The sequence below is a fragment of the Macaca thibetana genome, chromosome X, assembly GCF_024542745.1.
Source record: "Macaca thibetana thibetana isolate TM-01 chromosome X, ASM2454274v1, whole genome shotgun sequence".
Classification (NCBI taxonomy): domain Eukaryota; kingdom Metazoa; phylum Chordata; class Mammalia; order Primates; family Cercopithecidae; genus Macaca; species Macaca thibetana.
This window is the reverse complement of record NC_065598.1, coordinates 9,270,654-9,297,840: the sequence shown is the minus strand read 5'-3', so window position 1 is coordinate 9,297,840 and position 27,187 is coordinate 9,270,654. Positions and strand designations below refer to the sequence as shown.

General features: G+C 46.5%; 2 protein-coding genes and 1 pseudogene across 3 annotated transcripts in view; 1 reads left to right on the top strand and 2 right to left on the bottom strand.

Moving 5' to 3' along the window:
* The window catches only part of CLCN4 (chloride voltage-gated channel 4), a 508,359-nt gene that overhangs the window by 407,349 nt on the left and 73,823 nt on the right, over positions 1-27,187 (bottom strand). The window lies entirely within an intron of this gene.
* The window catches only part of SHROOM2 (shroom family member 2), a 163,603-nt gene that overhangs the window by 118,518 nt on the left and 17,898 nt on the right, over positions 1-27,187 (bottom strand). The gene's annotated exons all lie outside the window — the stretch shown is intronic.
* On the top strand, positions 12,141-14,524 carry LOC126946382 (eukaryotic translation initiation factor 5-like; annotated as a pseudogene). The gene has a single exon (XR_007722649.1). The product of XR_007722649.1 is annotated as a eukaryotic translation initiation factor 5-like (transcript).

Sequence of the window (27,187 nt, the reverse complement as noted above, 5' to 3'; positions counted from 1 at the left end):
TGAATCTGCCACGCCTCGATCTTGGATTTCCAGCCCCCAGAACTATGAGCAACAAATGTCCATTGTTTTTGTTTCCTTGTTTGTTTTTGAGATGGAGTTCTGTTCTTGTTGCCCAGGCTGGAGTGCAATGGCGTGATCTCAGCTCATCATAACCTCCGCCTCCCAGGTTCAAGCGATTCTCCTGTCTCAGCCTCCCAAGTAGCTGGGATTACAGGCATGCGCCACCACACCCGGCTAATTTTGTATTTTTAGTAGAGACAAGGTTTCTCCATGTTGGTCAGGCTAGTCTTGAACTCCTGACCTCAGGTGATCAGCCCACCTTAGCTTCCCAAAGTGCTGGGATTACAGGCATGAGCCACCGTCAACTGGTCTATGGTCTTTTGTTACAGAAACCTGAACAGACTAAGACACAGTGACTGTGGTCCCCATCCCCTAGACACTTGGCAATGTCTAGAAACAGTTTTGGTTGTCCTCATCTGGAGACAGATGCCAAGATGTTGCTAAATATCCTGCAATCCACAGAAAAGCCCCCACAGCAAAGAATCATCAAGCCCCAAATGTCAATAGTGTCATGTTGACAAACCACATCTACGGCACTAACCAGCTATTTCGGTTTCCCCCCTGTAACAGTCTTTTCTGACAAAGGTCAGTGTTTTCCTCAGTTTCCCTCCCCTCCCCCTCTCCTGTGTGTGGTTCTGTGGGTTCAACCTTAAGCTTTCCTCTAACACACAACAGAACCTGACTTCTCTCGCCTTCTGCCTAAACTCAGAACTCATAGACGCCTCTCGTGAGACCCACGCATTCAACACATGGTGTTAATGTCTGGCCTTTGCCAATAGGCTGGATAGTTATCTAAGAAACTAGGGGTTGTAATCCCAGCACTTTGGGAGGCCGAGATGGGCGGATCACCTGAGGTCAGGAGTTCGTGACCAGCCTGACCAACATGGAGAAACCCTGTCTCTACTAAAAATACAAAAATATTAGCCTGGCGTGGTGGCGCACGCCTGTAATCCCAGCTACTCGGGAGGCTGAGGCAGGAGAATCGCTTGAACCCAAGAGGTAGAGGCTGTGGTGAGCCAAGATCGCGCCATTGCACTCCAGCCTGGGCAACAAGAGCGAAACTCTGTCTCAAAAAAAAAAAAAGAAACCAGGGGTTCACTTGAGACCCTGTAACAGCTAAACCGATCAATTTTCTTAGCTACAACATGCTTTCTTCCAGGTTAATCTTTGGGTGAAGGACAAGAATTATCATGCTCTATGTTGGAAATTCATCAGGTTGCCACTTCCAATTCAGCTGACCCCACTTTCCAGACAGATGGCTGTGGCAGATCAGTGACTCTAGGCAGCAAGAAAATTCGGGCAATCATCCAGGAGCCAGCGCTCCCCCTGCTCCATGTACATGGCAAAAAGAGATTCAAGCAGTTAAACTCATAGAACCAGAAAATAGAATGGAGGCTACCAGGGGCAGAGGGGAGCAGGGAATGGCAACAATACGTATTTCTGCTGGGTGTGGTGGCTCATGCCTGTAATCCCAGCACACACACAAAAAGAAAGAAATGTATTTCTCACAGCCTGGAGCTGGGAAGTCCATGATATGGCAACATAATTAGGTTCTGGTGAGGGGTCTCTTCCTGGACTGCAGAAGGCCACCTTCTTACTGTGTGTGAGAGAGAGAGACTTGCAGAGCCCAAGACATGCCACTGTGAATCTGAAATAATCTCATGTATTTTCTGAAACCATTAGCTAATGATTCTTAAAAAAAAAATTATAATTAAAAAAACCTGGGCCAAAATGCTCTCCTAAAAGCATCAACTGAACCTGAAACCTGAATAATATTGTATTATATCTGAGCCCTTGGTTTTCTCATTCTGAAAGCATGCATGATGAATAATCTTTGTACCTACCCCTACTAGACTGTCGTAATGAGCACGTTCAGATCACTCTGCCGCAACCAGCAGGTGTGTGTTCTGTTTCCAATCTGAATCATATTTTCTTCTGGCTTAGAAATACCTTCGCTTGTGAGTCACCTTCAGCCAACTGCAATTTATCAACTTCCAGATTCACCATCCTTGTTTTCATATATTTTAAAAAATGCCTTGTACTAGGACTGGCTCCCAGTCTCTTGGCCCTAGAATCTCAATGTGTCCCTGCCACCCTAAGGGCTGAAAAGGAATCAAAGAGTGTACAGATCAACAGCAGCCCCCATCATGATTGGGCATCACTGGAACTCCACCTCCAAAGGATGGCTCTGGTCCTTGTCACCACAAACCTCTGGGGTCAGTTCTTAACCAACAAAGCAATCACACCTACTGCAAGGGCACTGGAAAAGTGGAGTCTCTGACCAGTGCTGCTATTAACAGCTAGCATTTGTAGACTGTGGCGACAGCTGCTCAGCCCTAGGGGCCAGGCGCGGTGGCTCATGCCTGTAATCTCAGCACTTTGTGAGGCTGAGGTGGGTAGATCACCTGAGGTCAGGAGTTTGAGACTAGCCTGGCTAACATGGTGAAACCCCGCCTCTACTAAAAACACAAAAGTTAGCCGGGTGTGGTGGCACATGCCTGTAGTCCCAGCTACTCAGGAGGCTGTGGCAGGAGAATCACTTGAACCTGGGAGGTGAAGGTTGCAGTGAGCCGAGATTGAGCCACTACAGTCCAGCCTGGGCGACGGAGAGAGAATCTGTTTAAAACACAAAAACAAAAAACAACCCCAGGAAGCATCACCTTCCCAACTTTAGATATGTGAAAACTGTGCTCAAAGGTTTTAAATTCAAAGTCAATCAACACAAAGGATTAGTGTCTGGTTTACTAACTCATAGATAGTGCTATGGTCCTTATGCTACACCCTGCTGAGGTGTCATTTGCCTGTTCAAAATAGAAATAACCGTTGCTTTGCCACTTGTAAAACTGTACGTATGGATGAAGAGACAGATAGACAGATATAGACATAGACAGGCAAGCTGGGCATAGTGGCTCACACCTGTGATCCCAGCACTTTGGGAGGCAAGGCTGGAGGATCACTTGAGCCCAGGAGTTCAAGACCAGCCTGGGCAACATAGCGAGACCCCATCTCTACAAAAAAAAATAACATTAACTGGGCATGGTAGCATGCACCTATAGTCCCAGCTACCCGGGAGGCTCAGATGGCACAGTTGGAGGTTGCAGTGAGTTAACATCATGCCACTGCTCTCCAGCCTGGGTGAGGCTTACTCTGACAGAGCAATACTCTGTCACTAAAGCAACAATAATAATAATAAGAACAACAACAACAACTTCTTCCCTGGAACACATATGAGAAATGGATAAGAGAAAGTCTATCAGGCTGAGGTTCCCAAGCACCAGCCTATAATCAGAAACCTCCAGATGGCCCTTGATATGGTTTGGTTCTGTGTCGCCGCCCAGATCTCATCTTGAATCGTAATTCTCATAATCCCCATGTGTCAAGGGAGGGACCAGGTAGAAGGTGATTGGATAATGGGGGCATTCCCCTCCATGCGGTTCTTGTGATAGTGAGTTCTCACAAGATCTGATGGTTTTATAAAGCAGTTTTCCCTGCTCTTGCCTACTCTCTCTCGCCTGCCGCCATGTAAGATGTGCCTCTTCCTCTTCCACCATGATCATAAGTTTCCTGATGCCTTCCTAGCCATGTGAAACTGTGAGTCAATTAAGCCTCTTTATAAATTACCCAGTCTTAGGTAATTCTTTATAGCAGTGTGAAATCGGACTAATATAGCCCTTAAAGGGCAGGACTTGGGGCAGGGCCTGAGCCTCTGCATTTTGGACAAGCTCACAGAGGAAGATGATGCTGTTGATGGGAAGAACACTCTTAGAGAAGCCCTGCCAGAAAGCATTTAGCCTGGCACCTGCTAGGTCCCTAGCTAGTATCCCACACAATGCAGCTCAACCACCCCGACCCGGAAGGACCCTATTCTCTCAGTGGAGGAAGGCCTCCTCCCTCCTCCTTGCTCCACCTCCCCACATAGCAGCACCATTTACTTTCCCAGAACTGCTTGGGTCTATTGGTCTCCCTGCTCCCCAAGGCAGAAGAGTGCATTCCATACTCTGTGGAGTTCCTTCTGCTTGAAAATCCCTCGGCCCCAGCCTCAACACAGACTACACCTTTTCCCTTCCTGTGACACCTTGACCACCAGAGCCTGACCAAAGGTTGACTTGCTCCCTTGCCCCAAACCAAAGAGAACCAATGTGACCCCCTCCAGCTCAGAAAACACACCCATTCATGAAACTCAGGCAAGCTCCGGGCCAGGGGGACTCAATGTTCACCGTGAACTTTGCAGACAATGCTTGGTGCCTGTCTGTTAACCTGCCAACAAGACTCAAGGCTAGCTGGGCGTGGTGGCTCATGCCTGTAATCCCAGCACTCTGGGAAGCTGAGATGGGAAGATCACTTGAACTTGGGTGGTTGAGGCTGCAGTGAGCCCAGATCATATCACTGCACTGCAGCCTTAGTGAGACAATAAGAAAAACAAAACAAAACAAAACAAAAAACAAAAAAGAAAAGAAAAAGAAAAATGTCAAGGCTAACATGTAAGACCATAACCCTCCATCCGGGCTACACTGGACTCTCCTGGTGTTCTTTAGAATCACCGATACCTGCCCCTGCCCTCAGTCTCCTGACTAACTGGCCTGGGGTGCAGCCTGGCCGTCAACAGCGCTTCGCGGCTCCCCCAGGTGATCTGAATGCACAGCCAAGGTTTCACCATTGCACTGGAGGAATGGCGTCATCCCCCTTCTTTTATTTAACTGAACACACAGTAACATTTCCAGGGGTCTGTTTTCACCCTGGTCTTAAAAGCCGACCAGAGGCCCAAAGACTCAACATTCTCTACCACTGTCCACCTTTCAAAAGCATTTGAGCCTCGGTGCATTTTCCCAAATCTTGTTCATTCTTTGAAAGATAAGAATGTACATAGTAATATTTTCTTTTGCTGTTTTTATTTTTCTTTTTTATTTAGACAGGGTATCTCTCTGTCGCCCTGGACGGAGTGCAGAGGCACAATCACGGCTCACTGCAGCCTTGACTTCCCCAGGCTCAAGTGATCCTCCCACCTCAGCTTCCCGAGTACCTAGGACTACAGGCGTGCACCACCATACCCAACTACATCTTCTGTATTTTTTGTAGAGATAGGGTCTCGCCATATTGCCCAGACTGCTCTTGAACCCCTGAGGTCAAGCAATCCTCTCACCTCAGCCTCCCAAAACGCTGGGATTACAGGCGTGAGCCACCACACCCAGCCTCTTTTGTTATTGTTTTTAAATGATGGATAAGAGCTGAAGATAAAGTTATTCTTAGAAATAGAGATTTAAAAAAAAAAAAAAAAAAGAAAAATGATACCTGTCCAAAACAAACAAACAAAAAAAAAATGTTATTTAGAATACAATTTAGATGTCCCAATAAACTTCTAATATTCAGAAGTCTCCCACCTGCATCATCCGAGCCCAGCAGTGAGGCATGGAGGTGGGGTTATGCATGAAGAGCACAACTTCGGATGACCACAGACTGGCTTGCAAATTCCAATGTGCAAAAACAAGGTAAGGGGAAGAAAGGTACCCGGTGAATTTGACAAAGGTCATGATGGCCTATCACAGTCACTGAGAACCAGAACTGGGCAGGGAGGTGAGACATTAGCCCCTGAAGAACCTGGCCCACCTCAGGCAAGCCATGGAGTTGCTACCGTGAGAGGCACATGCACCCACCCTGGGTGGGGGCTATCACAGTTGCAGGAGGCTGAGGCCCAGGCAGGCTTGCTCCCAACTGTGGCCACAGGTGGAGTCACCCAGAGGGCTTCAGACACACCCAGAGGTTCCGTTGGAACACACACAGTTGTGTGTCGTGTTGAGTGTCCAGAAGCACAGCAGGCTACAGATCCACTGGCTTGCATTCCAATACCCAGGACACCCCTCTAGCTTTCCACCCTTGTTCTTCCCAGGGAGCTCCAGAAACTGGCTAAGAAAGGGTCATACAGCCTCAAACAGGCAACTGAAATGTGCAGCCAGGGTCCACAAGGCTGTGGGAGGGAAGCAGCTACTATCTTCCTCACTGAAACACAAACACACACCCACATATGGAACCATAAATGCAGCTCGAGCACTCAGAGTCCAATTAACAACTCAATGTCAGGGAATGCCCATTTCCCAAGGGCGGTGCAGACTGTCCTTGACACTCAAGTTCCTGGAGAATGAGCTACAGACAAGGTTGCATCTTTATCAGTGTGGATGTAAACATGGGAAGAGGAGGGGAAGTTACAATGTCACTTTCTCTAAAATGCCAGTTCATTAATTTTGTCAGCCCCAACTGAATTTATAGGAACAAAATACCAAAACAGACTCCCACCACGTTGTGAGAACCCAAAAAGTCTCACAAGTTAAAATGTCATGCTGTCATGGGATTACCGGTTCAAATATCGCTTTCTTGACTAAGGACTAAGCAACACAGTAAACAGGGTCTCTACTATGGAGACAGTCCTGGGCCAATAACCCCAGTGCAGGAAGCTGGCTGGAAACACGTTCTTCGTGATCCCTTTCATTTTTGTACAAGAACAGTCTATTATTTTTCCTTTAATATTGAGCTGCAAAGAGAATTTTTTAACCACTTAAGCTATTCCAAGCACATATTATTCCATAACCTTTGTGTTTTGATATTTAGGGAGATTTTTCCAAAGCTTCCAATGTAAGAAGAGTGACCTTTCATCCGGAGAAATATTTCCTGGCTTACTCCACTACATCTGAAAACAAGATAAGTAGAAGGGAAACTGCTTCTCTCTTTCATGAAAGCAAACCCAGCACCCCTGCCACCCCCTCCACAATCCTGAGACTATCTCAAGATGGGGGTCCCAAGTGTCCTGCAGTAGATGGCTGGGAACATTCCTCTCTCCCCACCCTTGTCAAGCACTCAACCATAAGTGAACATCCCGATGGGGAAAACAGCCGTGTGAAACTGCCCAGCCCAGCTAAGACCCTGCACAGTTCAAAAAGGCACAACGGTTGTGTGCTGGTTGTGTGTCGTGTGTCGTGTCAGGCTCCCAGAAGCACAGCGGGCTACAGATCCACTGGCTTGCATTCCAATACCCAGAGCGCCCCTCCAGCTTTCCACCCTCATTATTCCCAGGGAGCTCCGGAAACCAGCTAAGAAAGGTTTATGCAATTGCTTTGGTCCAAATGACTTACTTCTTTGTGGGGAGGGGAGGAAGAGAGGGGCAAAATCTATGGAATGGGAGATTTCTAGGTTTATGCATTCCAACTTACATACTCTCTTCTCTTACTAGAAATCCATGACCTTTTATTTTATTTATTTATTTATTTTTGAGATGGAGTTCCAGCTCTTGTTTCCCAGGCTGGAGTGCAATGGTGCGATCTTGGCTCACTGCAACCTCCGCCTCCCAGGTTCAAGAGTTTCTCCTGCCTCAGCCTCCTGAGCAGCTGGGATCATAGGCAAGTGCCACCACGCCCAGTTTTTTTTTTTTTTTTTTTTTTTTTTTTAGTAGAGACTGGGTTTCTCCATGTTGGCCAGGCTGATCTCGAACTCCTGACCTCAGGTGATCCACCTGCCTTGGCCTCTCCCAAAGTGCTAGGATTACAGGCGTGAGCCACAGCACCCGGCCGACCTTAATTATTAAGCTGTTGTTTAAATTAAAAAGATTTGAGGAAAAACCTAGAATGTAAAGGAGCCTCATTCACTTAATACCCAAATGTTATTTCTTGGGCTGCTGCAGTGGCTCACGTCTGTAATCCCAGCACTTTGGAAGGCCAAGGCAGGAGGATACTTTGAGCCCAGGAGACCAGCCTGGGCAATATGGCAAAACCTCATCTCTACCAAAAATTTTAAAATTAGCCGGGTGTGGTAGTACATGCCTATAGTCCCAGCTACTCAGCAAGCTGAGGTGGGAGGATCACTTGAGTTTGGGAGGTGGAGGTTGCAGTGAGCTGTGATTGCGCCACTGCATTCCGGCCTAGGCAAACGAGCAAGACCCTATCTCAAAAAAAAAAAAAAAAAAAGAAAAGAAAAAAATGTTGTTTCTCCATGTAAATCTGGAGCATAATTCCATGATTATTACCAAAAACAAAACAAAACAAAAAACAAAAATGACTTTGTATAGATCCTGCCTCTTCCTAGGAGAATTAACTACTACCTGATTCTCTTTTCCTAGCACGCTATGCAATTTTACATGCAGTGAAGACATAACTACAAAAATAAGACCTTATTATTTATGGTGACAATTCAAATACAATCTTATGTTTAAGAATAACATGAAATTGGCAGAGACAAGAAGATCACTTGAGGCCAGGAGTTCCACACCAGCCTGGGCAACATAGCAAGACCTTGTCTCTACTAAAAATTAGAAAAATTAGCCAGGCGTGGTGGCACAAGCCTGTAGTCCCAGCTACTTGAGAGGCTGAGTCAGGAGGATAGCTTGAGCCTGGGAGTTTAAGGCTGCAGTGAGCAATGATCATGCCACTGCACTCCAGTCTGGGCAACAGAGAGAGATCCTGTCTCTAAAAATATAAAGAAGAAGAAGAAGAATTCATATTCTCAAAATTGAGTTTTTCCAACAAATTGCTTCATTTCCTGCACAAGCAGTTAGGACAGGGCATTGAAGACCCCTGCTGCCAGTGTTTGCTGGGAGTCCTTAGAGAAGGGACAGAGCCCCAGGGAGGCCCACTCCTGCCCAGAGGCACTGAGCACACCCCCTCCTCCTCCTGGCCCTGAGCAAGCATGTTGAAGCAGCCCCAGCCGCACCTGGGCAGAGAGGAGCCGGTCTGCACCAGATTCGGCCATTCCCTCCACAGAGCTTTCTGAAGCTGCCACCTGCCTGGCACTGAGCACGGATCCAGGAGCCAGGACTCTGGGGACTGATCCCTGCTCAGCCCTGGCCTCCCCCAGGCAGATGGGATGGAGGGAGGGAGAGGCAAGTAGTCATGCACAGATGCACACATGCGTTCAGGCACCAGGATCCTCCATCCCTGCACCAGATGCGCATACTGTGCCTTGGTGGTACCACTCTCATCCCTTGACTTTTCTCTATCACTGTTGGTAGCACAAGGCTTCCTAACTCCTCCATGTAACTCCTGTACCCATTTGCCCTTCTACTACAAGTGGTCTCTGTCACCACACCCTGCTTAAAAGTCTTCCATGGCTCCCACTGCCCTGGAGCAAGGCCCTGGCTCCTGCCTACCTCACCCACTGCAGCCTCCTCCCCCCTTCCCCTAACCTGCAGGCTGCCACCAGCTCCCCAGCCCAGAGGGCCTTCCAGCTACATGCCCTGGAGGAACACCGTGTGAGTTTCTCCCTCAATCGGAGATCACTCACTCAGGAGTGAGGCTCCATAAACAACACACACTCTTTCCCAGGCCTGTCTGCCCCTGGGTCAGATCCAGGAAAAATCACAGCTTAGTGATGATCCCTATGACACGAATTCAGGTCCACTGAAGAACTGCCCCAGGATAGGCTCTAACAGGGGCCTTCAGGGTCAGCCTCCTCTCAGTGATGTCTCTACAATTCAAGAATAAGGCTGAACACACACCTTGACCCATTTCCTTTTTTTAAGTAACTGCTTTCTTGAGTATAACTTACATACAATAAAATTCACCTTTTTAAAGTATACAATCAAGGAGTTTTTGGTATATTCACAGAGTTGTGCAACCACCACTCTCTAAGTCCAGAACATTTTCATTACCCCAACAGAAACCCCATGCCCGCTGCCAGACCCTCCCCTCTGCACTCCGTCCCTGGTAACTACCAATCTGCTGTCTTTGTATATTCAAGCATTTGAAGCTTTTGCATATTCAAGATATTTGATACCAATGGATCATACAGTATTTCTCCACCCGTTTTCACTTCAAATACTAAATACAAGTTAGCAAATGTGGTAGCAAATGTGATGGGGTGCAATATTTATTACAACCAACAGGCTTTAAAATTTCAGAAATTCCTGGGTTTCAAAACACACATTACATGTAGGAGAAAAGAAATAAACCCACCTTCCCAGACCAGTTATCATGGGCAGAGTTCACAATAAGCTAACAAAAAGCCACACCCACTCCCACTTTCCACATTACCCCCTCCTTCTTGCAAAGCACCCCACGCAAGCCCAGGCTGTAGTTTGAAAAACTTCCCTGATGCCTCCCCCATGTCCTCTACTGGTTCAGAGAAGTGCTGCTTTAGAAACTGGTTCTGATTTCAGTGTGTATAAAACCATCTGAGCCAGTTGTTAAAATTCAGGTCCCTGGGTCCCAGCAACTGTGATTTGGAGGTTTTGCACATGCTAATTAGAATGCAAATGGCAGACAGGCCACATCTCTGTAGAGCAGTTGTACAGAGAACTGCTCTGCTGTGTGGAGCCAGCATCAGCATCACCCAGATGATTCCTGACTAACTTCTGGTTTGGGGTTCAGTAGGTCTAGAGTGGGGTCCAAGAATTTTCAACCCTGCCAAGTTCCCAGAGGATACTGATGCTGCTGGTCTGGGAACCACACTTTGAAAACCACTGCTTACTAAGGGCAGCAAGCCCCAGCCAGTATACCAATTACTGCCCATTGCCTGCTTTTGTAAATAAAGATTTATTGGCACACAATCCTTTCATTTACACACTGTCTACAGCAGCGATCATGCTGTACAGTACAGAGGAGTAATTTGGCCCACAGAGCCAAAAATATTTACTCTCTGGCCCTTTACAGAAGTCTGCGGGCCTCTAGTTTGCAGAGGATCATCTAAACATTAGAAATATCCTGACCATGTCTATTGTCAAATTGAGACTTCTGGTACTTCATACAGATTTCAGAGAATGGAGGACATGGAATTTTATTAAAACCTAAGGATTTTTTCAAAAGAAAAAGGAAGGCCGGGTACAGTGGCACACACAAGTAAATCCTAGCAATTTGGGAGACCAAGGCAGGAGGATCACTTGAGCCCAGGAGTTTGAGACCAGCCTGGGCAACATGGTGAGAACTCATCTCTAAAAAAAACTTTAGAATTAGCAGGGCACGGTGGTGCATCTGTAGTCCCAGCTACTTGGGAGGGCTGAGGTGGGATGATTGCTTAAGCCCAGGAATTCGAGACTGCAGTAAACTGTGATTGCACCACTGCACTCCAGCCTGGGTGACAGAGCAAGACTCTGTCTATTTTAAAAAGGGTAGGGGAGGAATGCAGGCTGCTTCTAGAAGCTGGAAGCTGGGTGTGGCTGGAGCAAAGAGGGTGGGAAAGGATGGAGGGAAGGCCACGTGTTGAAGACCCAGTTACAGAAGACTCTGTGGGCCATAGGATGGTGTCAGCTTCAGTCCATGTGTGATGAGATTCTACTGGATAACTCTTCATATTTTCAAAAAAATACTGCAATAAAATAAATCTTGAAGCTTGAAAAACATAATCTGAAAAAGAAAAAAAAGTTAAAAAGGTGGAGGGAGCCAGGTGCGGTGGCTCATGCTTGTAATCCCAGCACTTCGGGAGGCCTAGGCAGGCAGATCACTTTAGGTCAGGAGTTCAAGACCAGCCTGGACAACATAGTGAAACTCCGTCTCTACCAAAAAAAAAAAAAAAAAAAAAAAAATTAGCTGGGGCCGGGCGCGGTGGCTCAAGCCTGTAATCCCAGCACTTTGGGAGGCCGAGATGGGCGGATCACAAGGTCAGGAGATCGAGACCATCCTGGCTAACACGGCGAAACCCCGTCTCTACTAAAAACACAAAAAATTAGCCGGGCGAGGTGGCGGCGCCTGTGGTCCCAGCTACTCGGGAGGCTGAGGCAGGAGAATGGCGGGAACCCGGGAGGCGGAGCTTGCAGTGAGCTGAGATCTGGCCACTGCACTCCAGCCTGGGCGACAGAGCGAGACTCCGTCTCAAAAAAAAAAAAAAAAAAAATTAGCTGGGTGTGGTGACAGGTGCCTGTAGTCCCAGCTACTCGGGAGGCTGAGGCAGGAGAATCACTTGAACCCAGGAGACAGAGGTTTCAGTGAGCTGAGATCGCACCACTGCACTCCAGCCTGGGCAACAGAGTGAGACTCCATCTCAAAAAAAAGATAAACTGGCAGGGTGGACTTGATGTGATGCCTGCTAGGCGCAAGGTGACAGGGAAGCATGAAGGACAGCGCTTTTCAAGCCTGGGAGAACAGGGAGGCCTTCACCAGAAGAGCTGTTGTGCAGCCATTGGTACCTGTATTGGGGAAACATAGCATACAAGCAAGACAGCTTACAGCCTTGGTAGCGAAAATGTTTTCACATCAGAGACCGAGAACTTTTGCAGTCGTTTATGTCATCCCTTCTTCTCCAGACAGAAGATACCAAAAAGCTGCAATCAAAGATATCTCCATCTTATTGATAAAGCCACTAATAAAGCCAAAATGTCTGTCAATGTCAACCACAGCGTGTCAGACCAGTTCTATCACAAGATGCCCTGTATGACTGCCAAGGATAAGGGCAAAGAAAATGGAATCAAGACAGTTATAGTCAACATGATTGACACCGCAAAGGCGATTAATCGGCCTCCAAGGTATCCTACCAAATATTTTGGTGGGATACATTGTTACATTGTGAATGAATCTCATGAGGCCAATAAGGTGCAAGACATGTTGGATGGATTCATTAAAAAATTGTTGTCTGTCCTGAATGTGAGAGTCCTGAAACAGATATGCATGTCAAGCCAAAGCAGCAAACACTAGGTAATTCTTATAAAGCCTGTGGCTATCAAGGCATGCTTGACACACACCATAAACTCTGCACATTCATTCTCAAAAACCCACCTGAGAATAGTGACAGTGGTACAGGAAAGAAAGAAAAGGAAAAGAAAAATAGAAAGGGCAAAGACAAGGAAAATGGCTCCGTATCCAGCAGTGAGACAACATTACCACCACCACCAAAGAAATTAGCCGTCCTCCATATACAGTGGAAGAAGAGGAGGATGATTGGGGGGAAGATACAAGTGAGGAAGCTCAAAGTCTCAGAATGGATGAAATCAGTGATTATGCAAAAGTTCTGATACTCCGTGATGATTTGGAAAGAACAGTTGAAGAGTGGGCCAACATCCTGTTTGATTTTGTGAAGAAAAATAAAGAAGAGGGTATCATTGATTTATGTGACAAAGAAACTGTTGCTGAAGCAGAAGGACTGGATGTAAAAGCCATGGGCCCTCTTGTTCTGACTGGAGTTCTTTTTAAAGAGGAGATTAGAGAACACATAAGAAATACAGGCACCATTTCCTATGATTTTGTCACAACAACAACAAAGCTCAATGGTACCTTCTTCGTGGTTTGACGTGTGGGGTAGCAATGCACCAAGCTCACCTCATCTCCAAGATTCCACATATCTTGAAGGAGACGTATGATGTAGATTTTTTAGAAGAAGAGGTCATCATCAGCTGGTTGGAAAAAGGCCTTTAAGAAATATGTCTCAAAACAACTAGCCAAAGAGATTTGTGTCAAAGCAGAACCATTTATAAAATGAAGGAGGCAGAGGAAGAATCTTCTGGTGGTAAAGAAGATGAAGATGAGAGCATTGAGGTGGTATATTAGAAGACTGTCAGTGTACCTAAAGTTGAAACTGTAAAGTCCAAAAACAAGGATGATGACATTGATATTGATGCCATTTAATGGGATGGATGCAACCTAGCTTAACAGTGTAATGCTGCAAATTCTTCTCCATTATCAGCCAGAAGCACAACATGTATGTGCAAAAGCTAAAATGGCTTAACATCAAGCTACACTATACACTAAAAATCTATTACTGTGAGTGCTCTGTAATTAAGCCCAATGAGACATCTAGGGAGTCCATACACACATTAGTGAGCAGATGCAGTTTGCTTATTTATAGCATGTTTCTTTTTGAAAAACTGGTGGTGAACACATTTGGATCACATTTATACAGTTATAAAAATAAAGATTTGATTTTGGTCATTCTTCAGATATTTGGTTCTGAATGACTTAACCTGAAGCAACTGGCTCCATTTTCAAATGTTACATCATCATTTCACCTGACAAGCATTCTTGGAGCCTGCTAGATATTGTTAGGTGCTGAGGCTGTAAAGAGGTCTTCAACAGGATGTAAAGCAAACTTATTTGTAATTACCTTATTCAGCCCATTAAGAAATAATACTACTTAAGTTTTATCTCTAGTCCCTCCAATTGGCATCTGGTAATGTACACTGTGAGGTAGACTGATAATCACATGACAGTGCAACATCCTACTGAGAAGTAAATATGACCTGAGTGTCCTAGAAATAATTTAACAGCAGGTTTTGAAACTTGGAGAGTTGCTTTCTCATTTCATATACACTTGCCCTAAATTGTAGTCTTTGAAGTCGTGTGCATTGCACGTTGGATGAGCCAGGGAAGTTATTACATTAACAACCATTTTGTGTGTATGTAGTAGTTGCTTCATACTGAGAGAACTCGCTTTGGGGTGCAATTAAACAATAAACTGATTTTATTTGGGGGAAACAGGGAAGGGTGCACTTACTAGCAAACCTAAGCATTAATTTTCAGCTTTTGCCCTTATGGTTTAAATTACAATTCCAAAATATTTAGACATACTGAAAGAAAAAAAAAAAGGTAGAGGGAGGTCGGGTGTGGTGGCTCACACCTGTAATTCCAGCACTTTGGGAGGCCAAGGTGGGTGGATCACTTGAGGTCAGGGGTTTGAGACCAGCCTAGCCAACATGGTGAAATCCCGTCTCTACAAAAAATACAGAAATTAGCTGGGCATGGGTGACGGGTGCCTGTAGTCCCACCTACTCAGGAGGCAGAGGCAGGAGGATCACTTGAGCCCAGGAATTGAAGGCTGCAGGGAGGCAAGGTCACACCACTGCACTCTAGCTTGGGTAACAGAGCAGGACAATGTCTCTTAAATAAATAAATAAATAAAAATATTCAACACAAAACTTTATAAATCCTACAATGCTATGATGAAGACACAATGTCCCCCAAATCTGGAAAATTTAAGTTTATTGAGGGATCCCCCTATAGCAGGGGTTTCTGAAATATAACCAGAAATCATGAAGAGGTGAAGGTTTTGATTTTGGTCTGAAGCTATGTTGTTGCTGGGAAGTGAAAGAGTGGAAAATGACAAGAGAGCAGCTCATGTCTAAGGGGGGACACCTTCCCGAGCGCTATCACCCTTGGGTTACAGGGACTCCGCTCAGTGCCTGAACCCCAGAATCAACCCTGTGTCCACTTCACAGGGAGGCTGAAAGACTCCCATGCTCCTGCTCAGAAAGCAGCAGCAGCAGCAGGGGATGAGGCTGAGCTAATCACAAACTGCCACCACAAGGACCACCAGGATGCCGGCGACCATGCATGTCTTCCTGAAGGTTCAGCAGACATGCTGACCACCTCTGTTGGAGCCCTTCAGGGCCCCACACCCACCAGGGTCAGGACAAAAATCCTATGACCTTTGAAAATTGTGAGTTTTAATTTTGCTTCAACAGCTGTGAAGCCAAAATGACCAATCCTATTCTTTTGATTCATAAGAGATGTGCCACCCCTGTGCTCAGGAAATCACAAATGCTATGCCTGGGGCAGTGAGGTTAAAAGCTCGAAACACAAGGAAAATACTCAGGAGACTTGAAAACTTGTCCACACAGCAGCATTATTCACAAGAGTCACAAAGGAGAACCACCCACATGTCCATCAAAGGATATGAACAAAACGCGGTCCATTCCCATAGGACAATAGCATTCAGCCGTGAAAAGGAATGACTGATACACACTACAACATGGATTAATCTCCAAACATTATAATGAGATAAGCCAGACACAAATGACCACATATTCTATGATCCCAGTGACATGAAATGTCCAGAACAGACAAATCCATACATAGTAACTGTGATGGTTAATACTGAGTGTCAGCTTGATTGGATCGAAGGATACAAAGTACTGATCCTGGGTGTGTCTGTGAGGGTGTTGCCAAAAGAGATTAAATTTGAGTTAGTGGGCTGGGGAAGGCAGATCCACCCTTAATCTGGTGGGCACCATCTAATCAGCTGAAACGGATATTAAGCAGACAGAAAGACGTGAAAAGGAGAGACTGGCCTGGCCTCCCAGCCTACATCTTTCTCCCGTGCTGGATGCTTCCTGCCCTCGAACATCAGACTCCAAGTTCTTCAGTTTTGGGACTCGGACTGGCTCTCCTTGCTCCTCAGCTTGCAGACAGTCTGTTGTGGGACCTTGTGATCGTGGGAGTTAATACTTAATAACATCCCCTTTATATGTATATACATATATATATGATGTAGACATATATATAATTATATATAGATATATACAGGATATATACAGAGAATAGATCTTTCTATATAGAGGATATATATCTGAGCTATATGTAGGAGATATATATATATATATATATATATGTATATCTAGCCTATTAGTTCTGTCCCTCTAAGAGAACCCTAATGCAGATTTTGGTACCAGGACTGGTTCTAGAGGAACAGAATATTAAGGATGGAGTTCTTTTGTCGGTTTTGGGGTTTCTGGAGTTAGCTGCTTAATATGATTAGACTCCAAAATGCTAAGGACTCTACTTCACATAGTATGGAAAACACTGATAGTCCTTGGCATAAACTGTTTAGAGAGTTATGCAAAATAAATGCATTTGACACTCCTGATTCACTGCTCATGAGAGGCAAGGAGTTTAGTGACTCTATACATAATACCTTTGACCATATGTGGAGAACCAAGGAACATAATGAAGCTGGTTGGTTGTTCCTAAGTTCAGCGGGCAAAGTGACAAAAGAAAATGATGAACTCAGGGATTCCGTCTCTCAGCTTCAGAAGCAGATACTGAGCCTCAAATCTGCTAAGATTGCCCCAAGTGAAATTCTTACCTCCTGTAGAGAAAGAGCTGAAATTGTGGAAAAACAGACACAAGTTCTTATCATGCGAGTGGCTGACCTGCAATGCAAGACACGTGCACAGCCTCGCCAGGTGTCTACTGTTAAAGTGAGGGCATTGATTGGAAAAGAATGGGACCCTGCAGCTTGGAATGGGGACGTGTGGGAGGACCCTGATGAAGCTGGGGACACTGAGTTTGTAAATTCTGATGAACCTTTTTTGCCAGAAGGAACAGCTTCCCCATCCCCTGTGGCGGCAACATCCCTTCCCATGCTGCCATCAGCCTTTCCACCTTTGTCTGAGGAGATAAATCTGTGCTGCCGGAGGCAACAGTGATGGCCTCCCACAAGACAGTTGCCAGGCAAGATAATGTTGATTCTTCTCAGGAGCCACCCCCAAAACCCCTGTTTACTTCTAGACCTATAACTAAAGTCCCAGCGGGCCCCTAGAGGTGAGGTTGAGAATGTGACTCATGAGGAGGTGTGCTACACTCGAAAAGAACCATTTGAGTTCTCTAATTCATATAAACAGCAATCTGGAGAACAGGCATGGGAATGGATATTAAGGGTATGGGATAATGATGGAAGGAACACAGAGTTGGATCAGGCTGAATTTATTGATTTGGGCCCACTAAGTAGGGACTCTGCTTTTAATGTTGCAGCTGGGGAGTTTAAAAATGTTCTAATAGTTTTATTTGCTTGGTTAGCTGAAATATGGATTAAAAGATGGCCCATATGAATGAGCTAGAAATGCCTGACCTCCCTTGGTTTAATGTAGAGGAAGGGATCCAAAGGCTTAGGGAGATCGGGATGGTGGAGTGGATTAGTCACCTTAGACCTACTCATCCCAGCTGAGAGGGTCCAGAAGATATACCCTTGACCAATGCCTTGCAAAACAGATTTGTGAGGGCAGCACCTGCATCTTTGAAGAGCCCTGTGATTGTTCTTCCCTGTATGTCAGATCTAATGGTGGGAACTGCAGTCACGCAACTACAAAGTTTAAATACAATAGGAATAATTGGATCCTGAGGTGGCAGAAGCCAAGTGATGACACTCAACTGTCAAAGGCCAGGTGTGTGTAGCTACCGTAATGGACAGCAGAGGCAAAGCGGCAATCAGAATAGTCTGACTCATGTGAGCTCTGGCATTGGCTAATTAATTAATCACGGTGCTCCTAGAAGTGAAGTTGATAGGAAGCCTATTGCCTTCCTACTGAATTTATACAAGCAGAAAACTTCTGGGTTGAATGGACAAAAGACTAATTTGAATTATAAAAACAGAATCACAGCCCCTCAATCAATTTCCAGACTTGAGCCAGTTTACAGACCCAGAACCCCTTGAATGAAGAGGAGGCCAGGTTCCCTTGAGGAAGGACCCCACTACATTACCAACAATTAATGTGGTGAATCTTTCTCCCATCCTTCCCCAATGAGACCTCTGGACTTTAACCAGGGTAACTGTGCATTGGGGAAAGGGAAATGATCAGACATTTTGGGGACTACTGGACACTGGCTCTGAGCTGATGTTGATTTCAAGGGAGCAAAAACGTCATTGTGGTCCTCCAGTTAAAGTACGGGCTTATGGAGGTATGGTAATTAATGGAATTTTAGCTCAGGTCCGACTTACAGTGGGCCCCCAGACTCATCCTGTGGTCATTTCCCCAGTGCCAGAATGCATGATTGGCATAGACATACTTAGCAGCTGGCAGAACCCCCACATTGGTTCCCTGACTGGTAGGGTGAGGGCTATTATAGTGGGAAAGGCTCAATGGAAGCCATTAGAGTTGCCTCTACCTAGAAAAACAGTAAATCAAAAACAATGTCACATCCCTGCAGGGATTGCAGAGATTAGTGCCACCATCAAGGACTTGAAAGACACATGGGTGGTGATTCCCATCACATCCCTGTTCAACTCTCCCATTTGGCCTGTGCAGAAGACAGATGGATCTTGGAGAATGACAGTGGATTATCATCAGCTTAACTAAGTGGTGACTCCAACTGCAGCTGCTGTACCAGATGTGGTTTCATTGCTTGAGCAAACTAACACATCTCCTGGTACCTGGTATGCAGCCATTGACTTGGCAAATGCCTTTTTCTCCATTACTGTCCACAAGGCCTACCAGAAGCAATTTGCCTTCAGCAGCAATATACCTTTACTGTCCTACCTCAGGGGTGTATCAGCTCTCCAGCTTTGTGTCATAATCTTATTCGGAGAGACCTTGATTGCTTTTCGCTTCCCCAAGACATCACACTGGTCCACTGCACTGATGATATTATGCTGATTGGATCCAGTGAACAAGAAGTAGCAAACACACTGGACTTATTGGTGAGACATTTGTGTGCCAGAGGATGGGAAATAAATCAGACTAAAATTCAGGGACCTTCTACCTCAGTAAAATTTCTAGGGGTCCAACGGTATGGGGCCTGTCGAGATATTCCAAGGTGAAGAATAAGTTGCTGCATTTGGCCTCTCCTACAAGCAGGAAAGAGGCACAACGCCTAGTGGGCCTATCTGGATTTTGGAGGCAACACATTCCTCATTTGGGTGTGTTACTCTGACCCATTTATCAAGTGACCCGAAAGGCTGCCAGTTTTGAGTGGGGTCCAGAACAGGACAAGGCTCTGCAACAGGTCCAGGCTGCTGTGCAAGCTGCCCTGCCACTTGGGCCATATGATCCAATGGTGCCTGAGGTGTCAGTGGCAGATAGGGATGCTGTTTGGAGCCTCTGGCAGGCCCCCATAGGTGAATCACAGCGGAGGCCTCTAGGATTTTGGAGCAAGGCCCTGCCATCTTCTGCAGACAACTACTCTCCTTTTGAGATACAGCTCTTGGCCCGTTACTGGGCTTTGGTAGAAACTGAATATTTGACTATGGCTCATCAAGCCACCATGCAATCTGAACTACCTATCATGAACTGGGTGCTTTCTGGCCCATCTATCCATAAAGCTGGGTGTGCACAGCAGCACTCTATCATCAAATGGAAGTGGTATATACGTGCTCAAGCAGGTCCTGAAGGCACAAGTAAGTTACATGAAGAAGTGACTCAAATGCCAATGGTCTCCACTCCTGCCACCCTGCCTTCTCTCCCCGAGCCTGCAGTAATAGCCTCATGGAGAGTTCCCTATGATCAGTTGTCAGAGGAAGAGAAGACTAGGGTCTGGTTCACAGACGGTTCTGTATGATATGCAGACACCACCCCAAAATAGAGAGTGGCACCACTACAGCCCCTTTCTACAACACCCCTGAAGGACAGCGGTGAAGGGAAACCTTCCCAGTGGGCAGAACTTGGAGCAGTGCACCTGGTTGTGTACTTTGTATGGACGGAAAAATGGCCAGATGTGTGATTATATACTGATTCATGGGCTGAATTCATGGGAAGAAGTATGATTGGAAAATTGGTGACAAAGAAATTCAGGGATGAGGTTTGTGGATGGACCTCTCTGAGTGCTCAAAAACTGTGAAGATACTTGCATCCCATGTGAGTGCTCACCAACAGGTGACCTCAGTAGAGGAGGATTTTAAGAATCAACTGGATAGGATGACCCTTTCTGTGGACACCACTCAGCCTCTTTTCCCAGCTACCCATCATCGCCCAATGGGCCCATGAACAAAGTGGCCATGGTGGCAGGGATGGAGGTTATGGATGGACTCAGCAACATGGACTTCCACTCACCAAGGCTGACCTGGCTATGGCCACTGCTGGATACCCAATTTGCCAGCAGCAGAGACCATCACTGAGCCCTCGATATGTTACCATTCCTTGGGGTGATCAGCCAGCTACCTGGTGGCAGGTTGATTATATTGTACCTCTTCCATCATGGCAAGGCCAAAGGTTTGTTCTCACTGCAATAGACACTTACTCCAGATATGGGTTTGCCTATCCTGCACGCAATGCTTCTGCCAAGACTACCATCTGTGGACTCATGGAATGCCTTATCCACCATCATGGTATTCCACACAGCATTGCCTCTGACTAAGGCACTCACTTTATAGCTAAAGAAGTGTGGCAGTGGGCTCATGCTCATGGAATTCACTGGTCTTACCACGTTCCCCTTCATCCTGAAGCAGCTGGATTAATGGAATGGTGGAATGGCCTTTTGAAGTCAACTATAACGCCAACTAGGTGACAATACTTTGCAGGGCTGGGGCAAAGTTCTTCAGAAGGCCATGTATGCTCTGAATCAGCATCCAATGTATGGTACTGTTTCTCCCATAGCCAGAATTCATGGGTCCAGGAATCAAGGGGTGGAAGTAGACGTGGCACGACTTACCATCACCTCTAGTGATCCACTAGCAAAATTTTTGCTTCCTGTTCCTGCAACATTACATTCTGTTGGCCTAGGGGTCTTAGTTCCAGAGGGAGGAACGCTGCCACCAGGAGACACAACAATGATTCCATTAAACTGGAAGTTCAGATTGCCACCTGGCTGCTTTGGGCTCCTCCTACCTTTAAGTCAACAGGATAAGAAGGGAGTTACAGTGTTGGCTGGGGTGACTGACCCAGACTATCAAGATAAAATCAGTCTACTACTCCACAACGGAGCTAGGGAAGAGTATGCATGGAATACAGGAGACCCATTAGGGCATCTCTTAGTATTACCATGCCCTGTGATTAAGGTTAAGGGAACACTACAACAGCCCAATCCAGGCCAGACTACGAATGACCCAGACCCTTCAGGAATGAAGGTTTGAGTCACTCCACCAGGCAAAAAAACACAATCAGCTAAGGAGCTTGCTGAAGGCAAAGGGAATACAGAATGGGTAGTAGAAGGTAGTCATCAGTACCAGCTACGACCATGTGACCAGCTGCAGAAATGGGGACTGTAACTGTCATGAGTATTTCCTCCTCCTTTTGCTAAAAGCATGTTTGTGCATGTATACACCTGTACTAGGAAAATATCTTTATTTTAATTTCTTTTCCTTTATCACGTGACATAAGATTTATTGACTTCAGGCTAGGCACAGTGGCTCACGCCTGTAATCCCAGCACTTTGGGAGGCCGAGGCAGGTGGATCACTTGAGGTCAGGAGGTCAAGACCAGCCTGGCAAACATGGTGAAACTCCATCTCTACTAAAAATACAAAAAAAAATTGGCCAGCGTCGTGGCGCACGCCTGTAGTCCCAGTTACTCGGGAGGCTGAGGCAGGAGAATTGCTTGAACCCAGGAGGCAGAGGTTGCAGTGAGCTGAGATCGTGCCACTGCACTCCAGCCTGGGCAACAGAGCGAGACTCTGTCTCAAAAAACAGATTTATTGACTTCATATCAGCATTTAAGTATTATCAGCTTTATGTAATAGTATTTGGGTTGGGGATTGGTGCATTTTTGGTTGTATGAAGGATAGCTGTATTATGTTAGGTGTAATTATGACCTTATTATTGTCTTTACTTGAAGATTATGTATGATCTCACATTGACAAGGGGTGGACTTGTGATGGTTAATACTGAGTGTCAACTTGATTGGATCGAAGAACACAAAATATTGATCCTGGGTCCTGGGTGTGTCTGTGGGGGTGTTGCCAAAAGAGATTAACATGTGAGTCAGTGGGCTGGGGAAGGCAGATCTGCCCTTAATCTGGTGGGCACAGTCTAATCTAAATCAGACAGAAAGGCGTGAAAAGGAGAGACTGGCCTGGCCTCCCAGCCTACATCTTTCTCCCATGCTGGATGCTTCCTGGCCTCGAACATCAGACTCCAAGTTCTTCAGTTTTGGGACTCGGACTGGCTTCCTTGCTTCTCAGTTTGCAGATAGCCTGTTGTGGGACCCTGTGATCATGTGAGTTAATACTTTATAATAAACTCCTCTTCATAGGTATTTCCTATTACTTCTGTCTCTCTAGAGAACCCTGACTAATAAAAGAAAGCAGATCAGTGCGGGGGTGGGATTTGGGGGAAGGGAGGAAATGGGGAGGGAGTATTAATGGATGTAGGGATTCTTTTTTGGGGTGATAAAAATGTTCTGGAATTATGGCCAGGCGCGGTGGCTCAAGCCTGTAATCCCAACACTTTGGGAGGCCGAGATGGGCGGATCACGAGGTCAGGAGATCAAGACCATCCTGGCTAACACGGTGAAACCCCGTCTCTACTAAAAAAAAAAAAAACACAAAAAAACTAGCGGGGCAAGGTGGTGGGCGCCTGTAGTCCCAGCTACTCGGGAAGCTGAGGCAGGATAATGGCGTAAATCCAGGAGGCGGAGCTTGCAGTGAGCCGAGATCCGGCCACTGCACTCTAGCCTGGGCGACAGAGCGAGACTCTGTCTCAAAAAAAAAAAAAAAAAAAAAAAAATTGTTCTGGAATTAAAGTGACAATTACACAAGTCAGTGAATATACAGAAAAAACACCACTAAACTGTACCCTTTAACACGGTGAATTTTGTGACATGTGAATTATATCCATTTATTTTATTTATTTATTTTTTTTTTTGAGACGAAGTTCACTCTTGTCCCCCAGGCTGGAGTGCAATGGTGCGAACTCGGCTCACTGCAACCTCCGCTTCCCAGGTTCAAGAGATTCTCCTGCCTCAGCTTCCCGAGTAGCTGGGATTATAGGCGCCTGCCACCATGCCTGGCTAATTTTTTTGTATTTTTAGTAGAGACGGAGTTTCACCATGTTGGCCAGGCTGGTCTTGAACTCCTGACCTCAGGTGATCCTCCCGCTTTGGCCTCCCAAAGTGCGGGGATTACAGGTGTGAGCCACTGCGCCCGGCCATTATATCCATTTATTTTTAAAAAATTTTTTGAGACAGGGTCTCACTCTGTCACCTAGGCTGGAGTACAGTAGCATAATGACAGCTCACTGCAGCCTCCAACTCTCTGGCTCAAGCAAAATCCTCCAGTCTCAGGCTCCCAAGTAGGTGGGACTACAGGCATGCACCGCCACACCTGGCTAATTTTGTTTTTTTGTTGTTTTTTTTTTTTTGTAGAGACATGGTCTCACTATATTTCCCAGGGTCTCAAACCCCTGGGCTCCAGTGATCCTCCCAAAGCACTGGAATTACAGGTGTGAGCCACAGCGCACAGCCTCCATTTTTAATAATGAAAAAAACCTCTTTTTTCAAGAAAAAAGAAGTGCAGGCAGGCTTCCTCCAGCCTCTCCTACCACCCCCAAGTAAAGGAACTCCCAGGGTGCACAGCACACCTTTAGTCTGAGAGGGTGCAGCACTACTGCACTTACTGGATGAAACCCTCAAACACGGGAGATCGGAATGCTCCAAGCAGGGCAAAGTCTGGGAGGAAATCAGGCTGTGGAGACTGAATCCACGAACCAGTTCTCCCTGCGGTGCCAGGCCTGGGCTTGTCCAGGCTAACAGCTCGGGGCTGCATGTGCTCAGGTGTGCCTGGCACCCAGGATGGTCACGAGTCAGGCTCTCTTCCTCTTTTCCTGCTGAACCACGCCCCTCTCTGACCTCCCCATGACACTGAACCTTAAAAAGAGACTTCAGAAGAGTCAAGTTAGCAGCAGGAGCCTGGCAGCCCAGAGGGGGTGGGAAAGGACACTCAGAAGGGCTGCTCTCAGTGGGGGATCAGAGAAGGGCTCCCTTTAGACAGTGAGAAATGCCTTTTCACAGAAAAGCATCACCTTGCTACAAGCAATGTAGAAGACAAGAAAGAAAGGCAAATTGCTTTAATCTCAGGAGTCTAATTTCTCTGCTTTACTTTTTTGTTGGGGCACGGACAGTTTTTTACAGTCTAGACCAGCAGGCAGCATGCAGTCCTGAACTCGGGTTTTATTTCCATGGCACAGCACACGCTATGTGACACACCTGTCGCTATGAGGCCTCTGGAAGCCTGATTTTGTGATGTCTTTACAATACACCAAGGTCTAGATCCTTAGAAACACCTGAGGCCTGTTCCTGTCTCCCAGGGCTGCCGGCCTCCCGACAGGTCCCCTTGGCCCAGGCTCATGGAAACAGCCCCCTGTGCAACCTGCTTGGTCCTGGAGACACTCTGACATATGCCCCCAAACTCGCACGTCTGAAGCAAAGCAGCAGAATGACCCCAGCTCTGACACCAGGCTTGATGCTTGAATGCAGGAAGGATGAGCGCCCTTTCATAGGCTGGCTTTCCTGCACCTACCAAACATCTACTGAGTGTCTGTTATGTGCTAGGCATGGCGACGGGGCTGGCTGTGACCCTACTCGGGGATCATCCAGGCTCAGACATACTCGAGGCAGGGACCTTCATGAGGCTTCTGAATCCAAACAGAATGGGTGGGAACCCAGTCCCTTCACTTGCCAGCTGTGACCCAGGGCCCCGCAGGCCTTCCCTAGACCCCATCTCCATAAAAAAGGATTAAAGTTGGGCCCTGCATGGTGGCTCATGCCTGTAATCCCAGCACTTTGGGAGGCCAACACAGGAGGATGCCTTGTGCCCAGGAGTTGGAGAATAGCCTGGCTAACATGGTGAAAGCCTCTCTACTAAAAATACAAAAATTAGTCAGGTGTGGTGGTGCAGGCTTGTAATCCCAGCTACTCGGGAGGCTGAGGCAGGAGAATGGCGTGAACCCGGGAGGCGGAGCTTGCAGTGAGCAGAGATCGAGCCACTGTACTCTAGCCTGGGCAACGGAGTGAGACTCTGTCTCAAAAAACAAAAAACAAAAACAAAAAGGATTAAAGTTGTATGTGATGACTGTGCTGGCATAAGGATGACTACATTAATGTGATATACCAAATTAAAGTTATATACTTCATCCAGATCATTAATGTATTTCAGTTAATCTATTTAACTTGATGTTATATATTCAATTATTTTATATAAATTAATATTATACAGTAAATAAATATTGAAATAATTTATCTCTAAACATTTTTGGGAACCTAAAAGTTCATTTTCTTCTGAAAACTAGAACGTGTTCATGGGCCCCAGCAATGTGCCTGTGGTGCGAGTGAAGAGACTGGCCCTGCCATAACCACGGGCAGGTTTCTCAACCTCTCTAAGCCTAACGCTCCTCACTAACTGTCTAGTTCAAGACGCTGTAACAAAACACCACAGACTGGGAGGCTCATAAACAGCAGAAATGTATTGTTCATAGCTGTGGAGGCTGGGTGTCCAAGGTCAAGAGACGGCAGATTCAGTGTCTGCTGTGGACCCACTTCCTGGTTTGCAGGAGGCGCCTTCGCACTGTGTCCTCACAGGACAGAAGGGACGAGGAACTACCTGGGTCTCTTTTATAAGGGCATGGATCCCATTCCTAATCACCTCCCAAAAGACCCCACCTCTTTTTTTTTTTTTTTTTTTTTTTTGAGACACAGTCTCACTCTGTCACCCAGGCTAGAGTGCAATGGCGCGATCTCAGCTCACTGCAATCTCCTCCTCCCAGGTTCAAGCAATTCTCCTGCCTCAGCCTCCCAAGCAGCTGGGATTACAGGTGCCTGCCACCAAGCCCGGCTAATTTTTGAATCTTTAGTAGAGACAGGGTTTCACCATGTTGGCCAGGCTGGTCTCAAACTCCTGACCTCAAGTGATCTGCCCACCTCAGCCCCACAAAGTGCTGGGATTACAGGCGTGAGCCACCACACCCAGTCCCCACCTCCTAATACCATCACCTTGTGGGTTTTCAACATCGGAATTTTGGGGGGACAGAAACATTCAGATCATAGCACCAATACCAACTGTATAAACCTACCCCGCAGAACCACTGTGAAGTTCACATAAAGTTGAACAGTGCCTGGAGCACGGTGGAAATTTGGCAGATGCTACTTGGATTCCTTTATTTTTTTATTTTTTATTTTTTGAACTCCTGACCTCAAATAATCCACCCACCTCAGCCTCCCAAAGTGCTGGGATTACAGGCATGAGCCACTGTGCCTGGCCGCTATGTGGATTCTGACTGCACCACTCCGATGCAATGTGACTTGGTGATACGGAATAACAGCAGTTCCCAGAGCCCAGGAAGTCACAGCATAATGCACAGCTGCTGGCATACAGTAGGTGCTCTACAGAGCCCAGGAGTCATTCCTACAATGTTCCACCCTCCAGGGCTCCAGATTGGACAGTGCCGGTGAGGGTAAACTAAAAGGAAACCCTGGCTCCTCCCAAATTTCAGAGGTCTGGGGACAGCCACCCAGGGAAGAAGGTCAGTGTGCAGGAGACAGCTGCACCCACCAGCTCACCACAGCCAGTCTCAGGATGCCACTCCTCAGACCTTCTGAAGCAGAGACTCTTCCTTGCAGTGCGTCGGACGGCACGTTTGCAGGGGGCCACAAACGACAAAGTGGTAAGGCCCCCCTGATCTCAGGTCTGCAGGCTTCCTACTAGGCTGTTTCAGGCCATGGTTTTCTTGGTTGCGAGCAATGGAAATGAATTCCTATTTGTAAGCGAAAGGGTGATTTACTAAGATGCTACCAGGAACATAAGGATTGTTG